The sequence below is a fragment of the Apteryx mantelli genome, chromosome 23 (assembly GCF_036417845.1).
Source record: "Apteryx mantelli isolate bAptMan1 chromosome 23, bAptMan1.hap1, whole genome shotgun sequence".
NCBI classification, from domain to species: domain Eukaryota; kingdom Metazoa; phylum Chordata; class Aves; order Apterygiformes; family Apterygidae; genus Apteryx; species Apteryx mantelli.
The window spans coordinates 9691426-9708292 of NC_090000.1; the positions used below are offsets into that span (position 1 = coordinate 9691426).

At 55.4% G+C, this 16867-nt stretch overlaps 1 pseudogene; it reads right to left on the bottom strand.

Moving 5' to 3' along the window:
- LOC136993989 (antigen WC1.1-like) overlaps positions 1–16867 on the bottom strand; it is a 291297-nt pseudogene that overhangs the window by 164896 nt on the left and 109534 nt on the right.

The window sequence follows — 16867 nt, forward strand, 5'->3', positions numbered from 1 at the left end:
GTGACCTCACAACCTACAGCCCCGCCCTGACACCTCCACCTGCAGCTCCCCCTGCCCCGCCTCCGCCCTCTGCTCTCAGCTCCATGCGCTTCCACTGCAAGATTAAACCCCAAAGGCTTTGCCCTGCCTCTGCTTCGCAAGCCCCAAACGCCTTGGAGCTAGGCTTCCAAGATGGTTGGACAGTTAGAGTCTTCAGGGGAGCAGCTTCGGCCTTCGGCTTGAGGCGTGAGCGGGAGGTTTGTGCTTTGCAGTTTGTGGGCTTAGGGAACTCTTTAGGGTGATGGCTGAGTGCTGGGCTTTGTGTAACACAGGTGGTGGAGGAGGCAACAAGGAGAGGTGTGCTGCTGGACCTCGTACTAACAAAGAAAGAAGGACTGGTGGAAGATGTGAAGGTCGGGGGCAGCCTTGGCTGCAGCGACCATGAGATGGTGGAGTTCAGGATCCTGTGAGGAGGAGGCAGGGCGCCGAGTAGGATCGCACCCCTGGACTTCAGGAGAGCAAACTTTGGCCTCTTCAGGGACCTGCTTGGAGGAATCCCATGGGTTAGGACCCTAGAAGGACGGGGCGTTCGAGAGAGCTGGTTAATATTCAAACATCACTTCCTCCAGGCTCAAGAGCGGTGCGTCCCTATGAGTAGGAAGTCAAGCAAAGGAGGCAGGAGACCTGCATGGATGAGCAAGGAGCTCCTGGCAAAAGTCAACCAGAAGAAGGAAGTATACAGAAAGTGGAAAGGGGGACAGGCCACTTGGGAGGAATATAGGAACATTGTCAGAGTATGCAGGGATGTGACGAGGAAGGCTAAGGCCCGTTTGGAATTAAATCTGGCGAGAGATGTCAAGGACAGCAAGAAGGGCTTCTTCAAATACGTCAGTAGCAAAAGGAAGACTAGGGAAAATGTGGGCCCGCTGCTGAATGGGGCGGGAGCCCTGGTGATGAAGGATGCAGAGAAGGCAGAGTTACTGAATGCCTTCTTTTACTGCTCAGGTCAGCCCTCAGGAACCCCAGACCCTGGAGGCAAGAGAGAAAGTCTGGAGAAAGGAAGACTTTCCCTTGGTGGAGGAGGATCGGGTTAGAGATCATTTAAGCAAACTTGACACCCACAAATCCATGGGCCCTGATGGGATGCACCCACGAGTGCTGAGGGAGCTGGCGGACGTTATTGCTAAGCCACTCTCCGTCGTCTTTGAAAGGTCATGGCGAACAGGAGAGGTGTCTGAGGACTGGAAGAAAGCCAATGTCACCGCAGTCTTCAAAAAGGGCAAGAAGGAGGACCCAGGAAGCTACAGGCCAGTCAGCCTCACCTCCATCCCTGGAAAGCTGATGCAGCAGCTCATTCTGGAGGCCATGTCCAAGCATGTGGAGGAAAAGAAGGTGATCAGGAGTAGTCAGCATGGCTTCACCAAGGGGAAATAATACTCAACGAGCCTGATAGCCTTCTATGCTGGAATGACTGGCTGGGTAGATGAGGGGAGAGCAGTGGATGTTGTCTCCCTTGACTTCAGCAAGGCTTTCGACACTGTCTCCCATAACATCCTCATAGGGAAGCTCAGGAAGTGTGGGCTAGATGAGTGGCCGGTGAGGTGGACTGAGAACTGGCTGAATGGCAGAGCTCAGAGGGTTGTGATCAGCGGCACAGTCTAGTTGGAGGCCTGTAGCTAGCAGTGTCCCCCAGGGGTCAGTACTGGGCCAAGTCTTCTTCAACTTCTTCATCTATGACCTGAATGAAGACACAGAGTGCACCCTCAGCAAGTTTGCTGATGATACCAAACTGGGAGGAGCGCCTGATACACCAGAGAGCTGTGCTGCCATTCAGAGGGACCTGGACAGGCTGGAGAGATGGGCAGAGGGGAACCTCCTGAAGTTCAAGAAAGGCAAGTGCAGAGTCCTGCACCTAGGGAGGAATAACCCCATGCACCAGTACAGGTTGGCGGCTGACCTGCTGGAAAGCAGCTCTGCGGAGAAGGACCTGGGAGTGCTGGTGGACACCAAGTTAAGCATGAGGCAGCAATGTGCCCTCGTGGCCAAGAAGGCCAATGATATCCTGGGGTGCATCAGGAAGAGTGTTGCCAGCAGGTGGAGGGAGGTGATTCTCCCCCTCTACTCAGCCCTGGTGAGGCCCCATCTGGAGTAGTGTGTCCAGTTCTGGGCTCCCCAGTACGAGAGGGATGTGGCACTACTGGAGCAAGTCCAGTGAAGGGCTACAAAGATGATTAGGGGACTGGAGCATCTCTCTTATGAGGAAAGACTGAGAGAGCTGGGCCTGTTTAGCCTAGAGGAGAGAAGGCTGAGGGGGGGAATCTTATCAATGTGTATAAATATCTGAAGGGAGGGTATAAAGAGGATGGGACCAGACTCTTTTCAGTGGTGCCCAGCGACAGGACGCGAGGCAACGGGCACAAACTGAAACACAGGCGGTTCCAGCTGAACGTGAGGAAAAACTTCTTCACTGTGAGGGTGACAGAGCACTGGCACAGGTTGCCCAGAGAGGTTGTGGAGTCTCCTTCTCTGGAGATATTCAAAAGCTGCCTGGATGCGGTCCTGTGCCACATATTCTAGGCAATGCTTCCTGAGCAGGGGAGTTGAACTAGATGATGTCCAGAGGCCCCTTCCAACCTCAACCATTCTGTGATTCTGTGTTTCTGCTCAGGGTTTTGGGATGGGCTCCATTTGTGGCCTTGGGTTTCGGTGTGAGTGGGGGTGAGGCCTAGAGCCAGGTCTAGCTCTTGAAGGCAAGCGATGAAGGCTAGGGATTAGCCTCAGACACAGGGTAAGAGTGAGGGTGAGGGGGTAGGGATTGAGGCTGCAGCGCAGCAGTTTGGTTTGGCCTTAGCGACTAGAGGAGGGGAAGGAGGGAAGGCCGAAGGGTAGGGCTTCTGGTACGTGGTTAGGCTTAGGGTAGGGGCCTGCCAGAGGTGCTCTCGCAGCCCCTGTACCAGCGGCATCCCCATTACCTGAAGACCCCTGACCTCCCCAACACATGTGCTGTCTTTTGGCCGACAGCTCTTTATCCTTCACGTGCTCCCACGCCTGCCTCCAGCTTCTGGCTGGTCAGCTGAGGGGATGCAGAAGACCTCCTCATCAGCACCCAAGCGCTGTCCAGCACACCTGCCTCTGCCTCTGGCCTCCCCCACCCTCCCTGCCCTCCTGGGCTGACCCCGCCCTCCCCTTGAGCACCTCACAATGCCAGCCTGCTGCTCCTCACCAATCAGCTTGCTGCAGCACAAGTGACCTCACAACCTACAGCCCCGCCCTGACACCTCCACCTGCAGCTCCCCCTGCCCCGCCTCCGCCCTCTGCTCTCAGCTCCATGCGCTTCCACTGCAAGATTAAACCCCAAAGGCTTTGCCCTGCCTCTGCTTCGCAAGCCCCAAACGCCTTGGAGCTAGGCTTCCAAGATGGTTGGACAGTTAGAGTCTTCAGGGGAGCAGCTTCGGCCTTCGGCTTGAGGCGTGAGCGGGAGGTTTGTGCTTTGCAGTTTGTGGGCTTAGGGAACTCTTTAGGGTGATGGCTGAGTGCTGGGCTTTGTGTAACACAGGTGGTGGAGGAGGCAACAAGGAGAGGTGTGCTGCTGGACCTCGTACTAACAAAGAAAGAAGGACTGGTGGAAGATGTGAAGGTCGGGGGCAGCCTTGGCTGCAGCGACCATGAGATGGTGGAGTTCAGGATCCTGTGAGGAGGAGGCAGGGCGCCGAGTAGGATCGCACCCCTGGACTTCAGGAGAGCAAACTTTGGCCTCTTCAGGGACCTGCTTGGAGGAATCCCATGGGTTAGGACCCTAGAAGGACGGGGCGTTCGAGAGAGCTGGTTAATATTCAAACATCACTTCCTCCAGGCTCAAGAGCGGTGCGTCCCTATGAGTAGGAAGTCAAGCAAAGGAGGCAGGAGACCTGCATGGATGAGCAAGGAGCTCCTGGCAAAAGTCAACCAGAAGAAGGAAGTATACAGAAAGTGGAAAGGGGGACAGGCCACTTGGGAGGAATATAGGAACATTGTCAGAGTATGCAGGGATGTGACGAGGAAGGCTAAGGCCCGTTTGGAATTAAATCTGGCGAGAGATGTCAAGGACAGCAAGAAGGGCTTCTTCAAATACGTCAGTAGCAAAAGGAAGACTAGGGAAAATGTGGGCCCGCTGCTGAATGGGGCGGGAGCCCTGGTGATGAAGGATGCAGAGAAGGCAGAGTTACTGAATGCCTTCTTTTACTGCTCAGGTCAGCCCTCAGGAACCCCAGACCCTGGAGGCAAGAGAGAAAGTCTGGAGAAAGGAAGACTTTCCCTTGGTGGAGGAGGATCGGGTTAGAGATCATTTAAGCAAACTTGACACCCACAAATCCATGGGCCCTGATGGGATGCACCCACGAGTGCTGAGGGAGCTGGCGGACGTTATTGCTAAGCCACTCTCCGTCGTCTTTGAAAGGTCATGGCGAACAGGAGAGGTGTCTGAGGACTGGAAGAAAGCCAATGTCACCGCAGTCTTCAAAAAGGGCAAGAAGGAGGACCCAGGAAGCTACAGGCCAGTCAGCCTCACCTCCATCCCTGGAAAGCTGATGCAGCAGCTCATTCTGGAGGCCATGTCCAAGCATGTGGAGGAAAAGAAGGTGATCAGGAGTAGTCAGCATGGCTTCACCAAGGGGAAATAATACTCAACGAGCCTGATAGCCTTCTATGCTGGAATGACTGGCTGGGTAGATGAGGGGAGAGCAGTGGATGTTGTCTCCCTTGACTTCAGCAAGGCTTTCGACACTGTCTCCCATAACATCCTCATAGGGAAGCTCAGGAAGTGTGGGCTAGATGAGTGGCCGGTGAGGTGGACTGAGAACTGGCTGAATGGCAGAGCTCAGAGGGTTGTGATCAGCGGCACAGTCTAGTTGGAGGCCTGTAGCTAGCAGTGTCCCCCAGGGGTCAGTACTGGGCCAAGTCTTCTTCAACTTCTTCATCTATGACCTGAATGAAGACACAGAGTGCACCCTCAGCAAGTTTGCTGATGATACCAAACTGGGAGGAGCGCCTGATACACCAGAGAGCTGTGCTGCCATTCAGAGGGACCTGGACAGGCTGGAGAGATGGGCAGAGGGGAACCTCCTGAAGTTCAAGAAAGGCAAGTGCAGAGTCCTGCACCTAGGGAGGAATAACCCCATGCACCAGTACAGGTTGGCGGCTGACCTGCTGGAAAGCAGCTCTGCGGAGAAGGACCTGGGAGTGCTGGTGGACACCAAGTTAAGCATGAGGCAGCAATGTGCCCTCGTGGCCAAGAAGGCCAATGATATCCTGGGGTGCATCAGGAAGAGTGTTGCCAGCAGGTGGAGGGAGGTGATTCTCCCCCTCTACTCAGCCCTGGTGAGGCCCCATCTGGAGTAGTGTGTCCAGTTCTGGGCTCCCCAGTACGAGAGGGATGTGGCACTACTGGAGCAAGTCCAGTGAAGGGCTACAAAGATGATTAGGGGACTGGAGCATCTCTCTTATGAGGAAAGACTGAGAGAGCTGGGCCTGTTTAGCCTAGAGGAGAGAAGGCTGAGGGGGGGAATCTTATCAATGTGTATAAATATCTGAAGGGAGGGTATAAAGAGGATGGGACCAGACTCTTTTCAGTGGTGCCCAGCGACAGGACGCGAGGCAACGGGCACAAACTGAAACACAGGCGGTTCCAGCTGAACGTGAGGAAAAACTTCTTCACTGTGAGGGTGACAGAGCACTGGCACAGGTTGCCCAGAGAGGTTGTGGAGTCTCCTTCTCTGGAGATATTCAAAAGCTGCCTGGATGCGGTCCTGTGCCACATATTCTAGGCAATGCTTCCTGAGCAGGGGAGTTGAACTAGATGATGTCCAGAGGCCCCTTCCAACCTCAACCATTCTGTGATTCTGTGTTTCTGCTCAGGGTTTTGGGATGGGCTCCATTTGTGGCCTTGGGTTTCGGTGTGAGTGGGGGTGAGGCCTAGAGCCAGGTCTAGCTCTTGAAGGCAAGCGATGAAGGCTAGGGATTAGCCTCAGACACAGGGTAAGAGTGAGGGTGAGGGGGTAGGGATTGAGGCTGCAGCGCAGCAGTTTGGTTTGGCCTTAGCGACTAGAGGAGGGGAAGGAGGGAAGGCCGAAGGGTAGGGCTTCTGGTACGTGGTTAGGCTTAGGGTAGGGGCCTGCCAGAGGTGCTCTCGCAGCCCCTGTACCAGCGGCATCCCCATTACCTGAAGACCCCTGACCTCCCCAACACATGTGCTGTCTCTTGGCCGACAGCTCTTTATCCTTCACGTGCTCCCACGCCTGCCTCCAGCTTCTGGCTGGTCAGCTGAGGGGATGCAGAAGACCTCCTCATCAGCACCCAAGCGCTGTCCAGCACACCTGCCTCTGCCTCTGGCCTCCCCCACCCTCCCTGCCCTCCTGGGCTGACCCCGCCCTCCCCTTGAGCACCTCACAATGCCAGCCTGCTGCTCCTCACCAATCAGCTTGCTGCAGCACAAGTGACCTCACAACCTACAGCCCCGCCCTGACACCTCCACCTGCAGCTCCCCCTGCCCCGCCTCCACCCTCTGCTCTCAGCTCCATGCGCTTCCACTGCAAGATTAAACCCCAAAGGCTTTGCCCTGCCTCTGCTTCGCAAGCCCCAAACGCCTTGGAGCTAGGCTTCCAAGATGGTTGGACAGTTAGAGTCTTCAGGGGAGCAGCTTCGGCCTTCGGCTTGAGGCGTGAGCGGGAGGTTTGTGCTTTGCAGTTTGTGGGCTTAGGGAACTCTTTAGGGTGATGGCTGAGTGCTGGGCTTTGTGTAACACAGGTGGTGGAGGAGGCAACAAGGAGAGGTGTGCTGCTGGACCTCGTACTAACAAAGAAAGAAGGACTGGTGGAAGATGTGAAGGTCGGGGGCAGCCTTGGCTGCAGCGACCATGAGATGGTGGAGTTCAGGATCCTGTGAGGAGGAGGCAGGGCGCCGAGTAGGATCGCACCCCTGGACTTCAGGAGAGCAAACTTTGGCCTCTTCAGGGACCTGCTTGGAGGAATCCCATGGGTTAGGACCCTAGAAGGACGGGGCGTTCGAGAGAGCTGGTTAATATTCAAACATCACTTCCTCCAGGCTCAAGAGCGGTGCGTCCCTATGAGTAGGAAGTCAAGCAAAGGAGGCAGGAGACCTGCATGGATGAGCAAGGAGCTCCTGGCAAAAGTCAACCAGAAGAAGGAAGTATACAGAAAGTGGAAAGGGGGACAGGCCACTTGGGAGGAATATAGGAACATTGTCAGAGTATGCAGGGATGTGACGAGGAAGGCTAAGGCCTGTTTGGAATTAAATCTGGCGAGAGATGTCAAGGACAGCAAGAAGGGCTTCTTCAAATACGTCAGTAGCAAAAGGAAGACTAGGGAAAATGTGGGCCCGCTGCTGAATGGGGCGGGAGCCCTGGTGATGAAGGATGCAGAGAAGGCAGAGTTACTGAATGCCTTCTTTTACTGCTCAGGTCAGCCCTCAGGAACCCCAGACCCTGGAGGCAAGAGAGAAAGTCTGGAGAAAGGAAGACTTTCCCTTGGTGGAGGAGGATCGGGTTAGAGATCATTTAAGCAAACTTGACACCCACAAATCCATGGGCCCTGATGGGATGCACCCACGAGTGCTGAGGGAGCTGGCGGACGTTATTGCTAAGCCACTCTCCGTCGTCTTTGAAAGGTCATGGCGAACAGGAGAGGTGTCTGAGGACTGGAAGAAAGCCAATGTCACCGCAGTCTTCAAAAAGGGCAAGAAGGAGGACCCAGGAAGCTACAGGCCAGTCAGCCTCACCTCCATCCCTGGAAAGCTGATGCAGCAGCTCATTCTGGAGGCCATGTCCAAGCATGTGGAGGAAAAGAAGGTGATCAGGAGTAGTCAGCATGGCTTCACCAAGGGGAAATAATACTCAACGAGCCTGATAGCCTTCTATGCTGGAATGACTGGCTGGGTAGATGAGGGGAGAGCAGTGGATGTTGTCTCCCTTGACTTCAGCAAGGCTTTCGACACTGTCTCCCATAACATCCTCATAGGGAAGCTCAGGAAGTGTGGGCTAGATGAGTGGCCGGTGAGGTGGACTGAGAACTGGCTGAATGGCAGAGCTCAGAGGGTTGTGATCAGCGGCACAGTCTAGTTGGAGGCCTGTAGCTAGCAGTGTCCCCCAGGGGTCAGTACTGGGCCAAGTCTTCTTCAACTTCTTCATCTATGACCTGAATGAAGACACAGAGTGCACCCTCAGCAAGTTTGCTGATGATACCAAACTGGGAGGAGCGCCTGATACACCAGAGAGCTGTGCTGCCATTCAGAGGGACCTGGACAGGCTGGAGAGATGGGCAGAGGGGAACCTCCTGAAGTTCAAGAAAGGCAAGTGCAGAGTCCTGCACCTAGGGAGGAATAACCCCATGCACCAGTACAGGTTGGCGGCTGACCTGCTGGAAAGCAGCTCTGCGGAGAAGGACCTGGGAGTGCTGGTGGACACCAAGTTAAGCATGAGGCAGCAATGTGCCCTCGTGGCCAAGAAGGCCAATGATATCCTGGGGTGCATCAGGAAGAGTGTTGCCAGCAGGTGGAGGGAGGTGATTCTCCCCCTCTACTCAGCCCTGGTGAGGCCCCATCTGGAGTAGTGTGTCCAGTTCTGGGCTCCCCAGTACAAGAGGGATGTGGCACTACTGGAGCAAGTCCAGTGAAGGGCTACAAAGATGATTAGGGGACTGGAGCATCTCTCTTATGAGGAAAGACTGAGAGAGCTGGGCCTGTTTAGCCTAGAGGAGAGAAGGCTGAGGGGGGGAATCTTATCAATGTGTATAAATATCTGAAGGGAGGGTATAAAGAGGATGGGACCAGACTCTTTTCAGTGGTGCCCAGCGACAGGACGCGAGGCAACGGGCACAAACTGAAACACAGGCGGTTCCAGCTGAACGTGAGGAAAAACTTCTTCACTGTGAGGGTGACAGAGCACTGGCACAGGTTGCCCAGAGAGGTTGTGGAGTCTCCTTCTCTGGAGATATTCAAAAGCTGCCTGGATGCGGTCCTGTGCCACATATTCTAGGCAATGCTTCCTGAGCAGGGGAGTTGAACTAGATGATGTCCAGAGGCCCCTTCCAACCTCAACCATTCTGTGATTCTGTGTTTCTGCTCAGGGTTTTGGGATGGGCTCCATTTGTGGCCTTGGGTTTCGGTGTGAGTGGGGGTGAGGCCTAGAGCCAGGTCTAGCTCTTGAAGGCAAGCGATGAAGGCTAGGGATTAGCCTCAGACACAGGGTAAGAGTGAGGGTGAGGGGGTAGGGATTGAGGCTGCAGCGCAGCAGTTTGGTTTGGCCTTAGCGACTAGAGGAGGGGAAGGAGGGAAGGCCGAAGGGTAGGGCTTCTGGTACGTGGTTAGGCTTAGGGTAGGGGCCTGCCAGAGGTGCTCTCGCAGCCCCTGTACCAGCGGCATCCCCATTACCTGAAGACCCCTGACCTCCCCAACACACGTGCTGTCTCTTGGCCGACAGCTCTTTATCCTTCACGTGCTCCCACGCCTGCCTCCAGCTTCTGGCTGGTCAGCTGAGGGGATGCAGAAGACCTCCTCATCAGCACCCAAGCGCTGTCCAGCACACCTGCCTCTGCCTCTGGCCTCCCCCACCCTCCCTGCCCTCCTGGGCTGACCCCGCCCTCCCCTTGAGCACCTCACAATGCCAGCCTGCTGCTCCTCACCAATCAGCTTGCTGCAGCACAAGTGACCTCACAACCTACAGCCCCGCCCTGACACCTCCACCTGCAGCTCCCCCTGCCCCGCCTCCGCCCTCTGCTCTCAGCTCCATGCGCTTCCACTGCAAGATTAAACCCCAAAGGCTTTGCCCTGCCTCTGCTTCGCAAGCCCCAAACGCCTTGGAGCTAGGCTTCCAAGATGGTTGGACAGTTAGAGTCTTCAGGGGAGCAGCTTCGGCCTTCGGCTTGAGGCGTGAGCGGGAGGTTTGTGCTTTGCAGTTTGTGGGCTTAGGGAACTCTTTAGGGTGATGGCTGAGTGCTGGGCTTTGTGTAACACAGGTGGTGGAGGAGGCAACAAGGAGAGGTGTGCTGCTGGACCTCGTACTAACAAAGAAAGAAGGACTGGTGGAAGATGTGAAGGTCGGGGGCAGCCTTGGCTGCAGCGACCATGAGATGGTGGAGTTCAGGATCCTGTGAGGAGGAGGCAGGGCGCCGAGTAGGATCGCACCCCTGGACTTCAGGAGAGCAAACTTTGGCCTCTTCAGGGACCTGCTTGGAGGAATCCCATGGGTTAGGACCCTAGAAGGACGGGGCGTTCGAGAGAGCTGGTTAATATTCAAACATCACTTCCTCCAGGCTCAAGAGCGGTGCGTCCCTATGAGTAGGAAGTCAAGCAAAGGAGGCAGGAGACCTGCATGGATGAGCAAGGAGCTCCTGGCAAAAGTCAACCAGAAGAAGGAAGTATACAGAAAGTGGAAAGGGGGACAGGCCACATGGGAGGAATATAGGAACATTGTCAGAGTATGCAGGGATGTGACGAGGAAGGCTAAGGCCCGTTTGGAATTAAATCTGGCGAGAGATGTCAAGGACAGCAAGGAGGGCTTCTTCAAATATGTCAGTAGCAAAAGGAAGACTAGGGAAAATGTGGGCCCGCTGCTGAATGGGGCGGGAGCCCTGGTGATGAAGGATGCAGAGAAGGCAGAGTTACTGAATGCCTTCTTTTACTGCTCAGGTCAGCCCTCAGGAACCCCAGACCCTGGAGGCAAGAGAGAAAGTCTGGAGAAAGGAAGACTTTCCCTTGGTGGAGGAGGATCGGGTTAGAGATCATTTAAGCAAACTTGACACCCACAAATCCATGGGCCCTGATGGGATGCACCCACGAGTGCTGAGGGAGCTGGCGGACGTTATTGCTAAGCCACTCTCCGTCGTCTTTGAAAGGTCATGGCGAACAGGAGAGGTGTCTGAGGACTGGAAGAAAGCCAATGTCACCGCAGTCTTCAAAAAGGGCAAGAAGGAGGACCCAGGAAGCTACAGGCCAGTCAGCCTCACCTCCATCCCTGGAAAGCTGATGCAGCAGCTCATTCTGGAGGCCATGTCCAAGCATGTGGAGGAAAAGAAGGTGATCAGGAGTAGTCAGCATGGCTTCACCAAGGGGAAATAATACTCAACGAGCCTGATAGCCTTCTATGCTGGAATGACTGGCTGGGTAGATGAGGGGAGAGCAGTGGATGTTGTCTCCCTTGACTTCAGCAAGGCTTTCGACACTGTCTCCCATAACATCCTCATAGGGAAGCTCAGGAAGTGTGGGCTAGATGAGTGGCCGGTGAGGTGGACTGAGAACTGGCTGAATGGCAGAGCTCAGAGGGTTGTGATCAGCGGCACAGTCTAGTTGGAGGCCTGTAGCTAGCAGTGTCCCCCAGGGGTCAGTACTGGGCCAAGTCTTCTTCAACTTCTTCATCTATGACCTGAATGAAGACACAGAGTGCACCCTCAGCAAGTTTGCTGATGATACCAAACTGGGAGGAGCGCCTGATACACCAGAGAGCTGTGCTGCCATTCAGAGGGACCTGGACAGGCTGGAGAGATGGGCAGAGGGGAACCTCCTGAAGTTCAAGAAAGGCAAGTGCAGAGTCCTGCACCTAGGGAGGAATAACCCCATGCACCAGTACAGGTTGGCGGCTGACCTGCTGGAAAGCAGCTCTGCGGAGAAGGACCTGGGAGTGCTGGTGGACACCAAGTTAAGCATGAGGCAGCAATGTGCCCTCGTGGCCAAGAAGGCCAATGATATCCTGGGGTGCATCAGGAAGAGTGTTGCCAGCAGGTGGAGGGAGGTGATTCTCCCCCTCTACTCAGCCCTGGTGAGGCCCCATCTGGAGTAGTGTGTCCAGTTCTGGGCTCCCCAGTACGAGAGGGATGTGGCACTACTGGAGCAAGTCCAGTGAAGGGCTACAAAGATGATTAGGGGACTGGAGCATCTCTCTTATGAGGAAAGACTGAGAGAGCTGGGCCTGTTTAGCCTAGAGGAGAGAAGGCTGAGGGGGGGAATCTTATCAATGTGTATAAATATCTGAAGGGAGGGTATAAAGAGGATGGGACCAGACTCTTTTCAGTGGTGCCCAGCGACAGGACGCGAGGCAACGGGCACAAACTGAAACACAGGCGGTTCCAGCTGAACGTGAGGAAAAACTTCTTCACTGTGAGGGTGACAGAGCACTGGCACAGGTTGCCCAGAGAGGTTGTGGAGTCTCCTTCTCTGGAGATATTCAAAAGCTGCCTGGATGCGGTCCTGTGCCACATATTCTAGGCAATGCTTCCTGAGCAGGGGAGTTGAACTAGATGATGTCCAGAGGTCCCTTCCAACCTCAACCATTCTGTGATTCTGTGTTTCTGCTCAGGGTTTTGGGATGGGCTCCATTTGTGGCCTTGGGTTTCGGTGTGAGTGGGGGTGAGGCCTAGAGCCAGGTCTAGCTCTTGAAGGCAAGCGATGAAGGCTAGGGATTAGCCTCAGACACAGGGTAAGAGTGAGGGTGAGGGGGTAGGGATTGAGGCTGCAGCGCAGCAGTTTGGTTTGGCCTTAGCGACTAGAGGAGGGGAAGGAGGGAAGGCGGAAGGGTAGGGCTTCTGGTATGTGGTTAGGCTTAGGGTAGGGGCCTGCCAGAGGTGCTCTCGCAGCCCCTGTACCAGCGGCATCCCCATTACCTGAAGACCCCTGACCTCCCCAACACACGTGCTGTCTCTTGGCCGACAGCTCTTTATCCTTCACGTGCTCCCACGCCTGCCTCCAGCTTCTGGCTGGTCAGCTGAGGGGATGCAGAAGACCTCCTCATCAGCACCCAAGCGCTGTCCAGCACACCTGCCTCTGCCTCTGGCCTCCCCCACCCTCCCTGCCCTCCTGGGCTGACCCCGCCCTCCCCTTGAGCACCTCACAATGCCAGCCTGCTGCTCCTCACCAATCAGCTTGCTGCAGCACAAGTGACCTCACAACCTACAGCCCCGCCCTGACACCTCCACCTGCAGCTCCCCCTGCCCCGCCTCCGCCCTCTGCTCTCAGCTCCATGCGCTTCCACTGCAAGATTAAACCCCAAAGGCTTTGCCCTGCCTCTGCTTCGCAAGCCCCAAACGCCTTGGAGCTAGGCTTCCAAGATGGTTGGACAGTTAGAGTCTTCAGGGGAGCAGCTTCGGCCTTCGGCTTGAGGCGTGAGCGGGAGGTTTGTGCTTTGCAGTTTGTGGGCTTAGGGAACTCTTTAGGGTGATGGCTGAGTGCTGGGCTTTGTGTAACACAGGTGGTGGAGGAGGCAACAAGGAGAGGTGTGCTGCTGGACCTCGTACTAACAAAGAAAGAAGGACTGGTGGAAGATGTGAAGGTCGGGGGCAGCCTTGGCTGCAGCGACCATGAGATGGTGGAGTTCAGGATCCTGTGAGGAGGAGGCAGGGCGCCGAGTAGGATCGCACCCCTGGACTTCAGGAGAGCAAACTTTGGCCTCTTCAGGGACCTGCTTGGAGGAATCCCATGGGTTAGGACCCTAGAAGGACGGGGCGTTCGAGAGAGCTGGTTAATATTCAAACATCACTTCCTCCAGGCTCAAGAGCGGTGCGTCCCTATGAGTAGGAAGTCAAGCAAAGGAGGCAGGAGACCTGCATGGATGAGCAAGGAGCTCCTGGCAAAAGTCAACCAGAAGAAGGAAGTATACAGAAAGTGGAAAGGGGGACAGGCCACATGGGAGGAATATAGGAACATTGTCAGAGTATGCAGGGATGTGACGAGGAAGGCTAAGGCCCGTTTGGAATTAAATCTGGCGAGAGATGTCAAGGACAGCAAGGAGGGCTTCTTCAAATACGTCAGTAGCAAAAGGAAGACTAGGGAAAATGTGGGCCCGCTGCTGAATGGGGCGGGAGCCCTGGTGATGAAGGATGCAGAGAAGGCAGAGTTACTGAATGCCTTCTTTTACTGCTCAGGTCAGCCCTCAGGAACCCCAGACCCTGGAGGCAAGAGAGAAAGTCTGGAGAAAGGAAGACTTTCCCTTGGTGGAGGAGGATCGGGTTAGAGATCATTTAAGCAAACTTGACACCCACAAATCCATGGGCCCTGATGGGATGCACCCACGAGTGCTGAGGGAGCTGGCGGACGTTATTGCTAAGCCACTCTCCGTCGTCTTTGAAAGGTCATGGCGAACAGGAGAGGTGTCTGAGGACTGGAAGAAAGCCAATGTCACCGCAGTCTTCAAAAAGGGCAAGAAGGAGGACCCAGGAAGCTACAGGCCAGTCAGCCTCACCTCCATCCCTGGAAAGCTGATGCAGCAGCTCATTCTGGAGGCCATGTCCAAGCATGTGGAGGAAAAGAAGGTGATCAGGAGTAGTCAGCATGGCTTCACCAAGGGGAAATAATACTCAACGAGCCTGATAGCCTTCTATGCTGGAATGACTGGCTGGGTAGATGAGGGGAGAGCAGTGGATGTTGTCTCCCTTGACTTCAGCAAGGCTTTCGACACTGTCTCCCATAACATCCTCATAGGGAAGCTCAGGAAGTGTGGGCTAGATGAGTGGCCGGTGAGGTGGACTGAGAACTGGCTGAATGGCAGAGCTCAGAGGGTTGTGATCAGCGGCACAGTCTAGTTGGAGGCCTGTAGCTAGCAGTGTCCCCCAGGGGTCAGTACTGGGCCAAGTCTTCTTCAACTTCTTCATCTATGACCTGAATGAAGACACAGAGTGCACCCTCAGCAAGTTTGCTGATGATACCAAACTGGGAGGAGCGCCTGATACACCAGAGAGCTGTGCTGCCATTCAGAGGGACCTGGACAGGCTGGAGAGATGGGCAGAGGGGAACCTCCTGAAGTTCAAGAAAGGCAAGTGCAGAGTCCTGCACCTAGGGAGGAATAACCCCATGCACCAGTACAGGTTGGCGGCTGACCTGCTGGAAAGCAGCTCTGCGGAGAAGGACCTGGGAGTGCTGGTGGACACCAAGTTAAGCATGAGGCAGCAATGTGCCCTCGTGGCCAAGAAGGCCAATGATATCCTGGGGTGCATCAGGAAGAGTGTTGCCAGCAGGTGGAGGGAGGTGATTCTCCCCCTCTACTCAGCCCTGGTGAGGCCCCATCTGGAGTAGTGTGTCCAGTTCTGGGCTCCCCAGTACAAGAGGGATGTGGCACTACTGGAGCAAGTCCAGTGAAGGGCTACAAAGATGATTAGGGGACTGGAGCATCTCTCTTATGAGGAAAGACTGAGAGAGCTGGGCCTGTTTAGCCTAGAGGAGAGAAGGCTGAGGGGGGGAATCTTATCAATGTGTATAAATATCTGAAGGGAGGGTATAAAGAGGATGGGACCAGACTCTTTTCAGTGGTGCCCAGCGACAGGACGCGAGGCAACGGGCACAAACTGAAACACAGGCGGTTCCAGCTGAACGTGAGGAAAAACTTCTTCACTGTGAGGGTGACAGAGCACTGGCACAGGTTGCCCAGAGAGGTTGTGGAGTCTCCTTCTCTGGAGATATTCAAAAGCTGCCTGGATGCGGTCCTGTGCCACATATTCTAGGCAATGCTTCCTGAGCAGGGGAGTTGAACTAGATGATGTCCAGAGGCCCCTTCCAACCTCAACCATTCTGTGATTCTGTGTTTCTGCTCAGGGTTTTGGGATGGGCTCCATTTGTGGCCTTGGGTTTCGGTGTGAGTGGGGGTGAGGCCTAGAGCCAGGTCTAGCTCTTGAAGGCAAGCGATGAAGGCTAGGGATTAGCCTCAGACACAGGGTAAGAGTGAGGGTGAGGGGGTAGGGATTGAGGCTGCAGCGCAGCAGTTTGGTTTGGCCTTAGCGACTAGAGGAGGGGAAGGAGGGAAGGCGGAAGGGTAGGGCTTCTGGTACGTGGTTAGGCTTAGGGTAGGGGCCTGCCAGAGGTGCTCTCGCAGCCCCTGTACCAGCGGCATCCCCATTACCTGAAGACCCCTGACCTCCCCAACACACGTGCTGTCTCTTGGCCGACAGCTCTTTATCCTTCACGTGCTCCCACGCCTGCCTCCAGCTTCTGGCTGGTCAGCTGAGGGGATGCAGAAGACCTCCTCATCAGCACCCAAGCGCTGTCCAGCACACCTGCCTCTGCCTCTGGCCTCCCCCACCCTCCCTGCCCTCCTGGGCTGACCCCGCCCTCCCCTTGAGCACCTCACAATGCCAGCCTGCTGCTCCTCACCAATCAGCTTGCTGCAGCACAAGTGACCTCACAACCTACAGCCCCGCCCTGACACCTCCACCTGCAGCTCCCCCTGCCCCGCCTCCGCCCTCTGCTCTCAGCTCCATGCGCTTCCACTGCAAGATTAAACCCCAAAGGCTTTGCCCTGCCTCTGCTTCGCAAGCCCCAAACGCCTTGGAGCTAGGCTTCCAAGATGGTTGGACAGTTAGAGTCTTCAGGGGAGCAGCTTCGGCCTTCGGCTTGAGGCGTGAGCGGGAGGTTTGTGCTTTGCAGTTTGTGGGCTTAGGGAACTCTTTAGGGTGATGGCTGAGTGCTGGGCTTTGTGTAACACAGGTGGTGGAGGAGGCAACAAGGAGAGGTGTGCTGCTGGACCTCGTACTAACAAAGAAAGAAGGACTGGTGGAAGATGTGAAGGTCGGGGGCAGCCTTGGCTGCAGCGACCATGAGATGGTGGAGTTCAGGATCCTGTGAGGAGGAGGCAGGGCGCCGAGTAGGATCGCACCCCTGGACTTCAGGAGAGCAAACTTTGGCCTCTTCAGGGACCTGCTTGGAGGAATCCCATGGGTTAGGACCCTAGAAGGACGGGGCGTTCGAGAGAGCTGGTTAATATTCAAACATCACTTCCTCCAGGCTCAAGAGCGGTGCGTCCCTATGAGTAGGAAGTCAAGCAAAGGAGGCAGGAGACCTGCATGGATGAGCAAGGAGCTCCTGGCAAAAGTCAACCAGAAGAAGGAAGTATACAGAAAGTGGAAAGGGGGACAGGCCACAT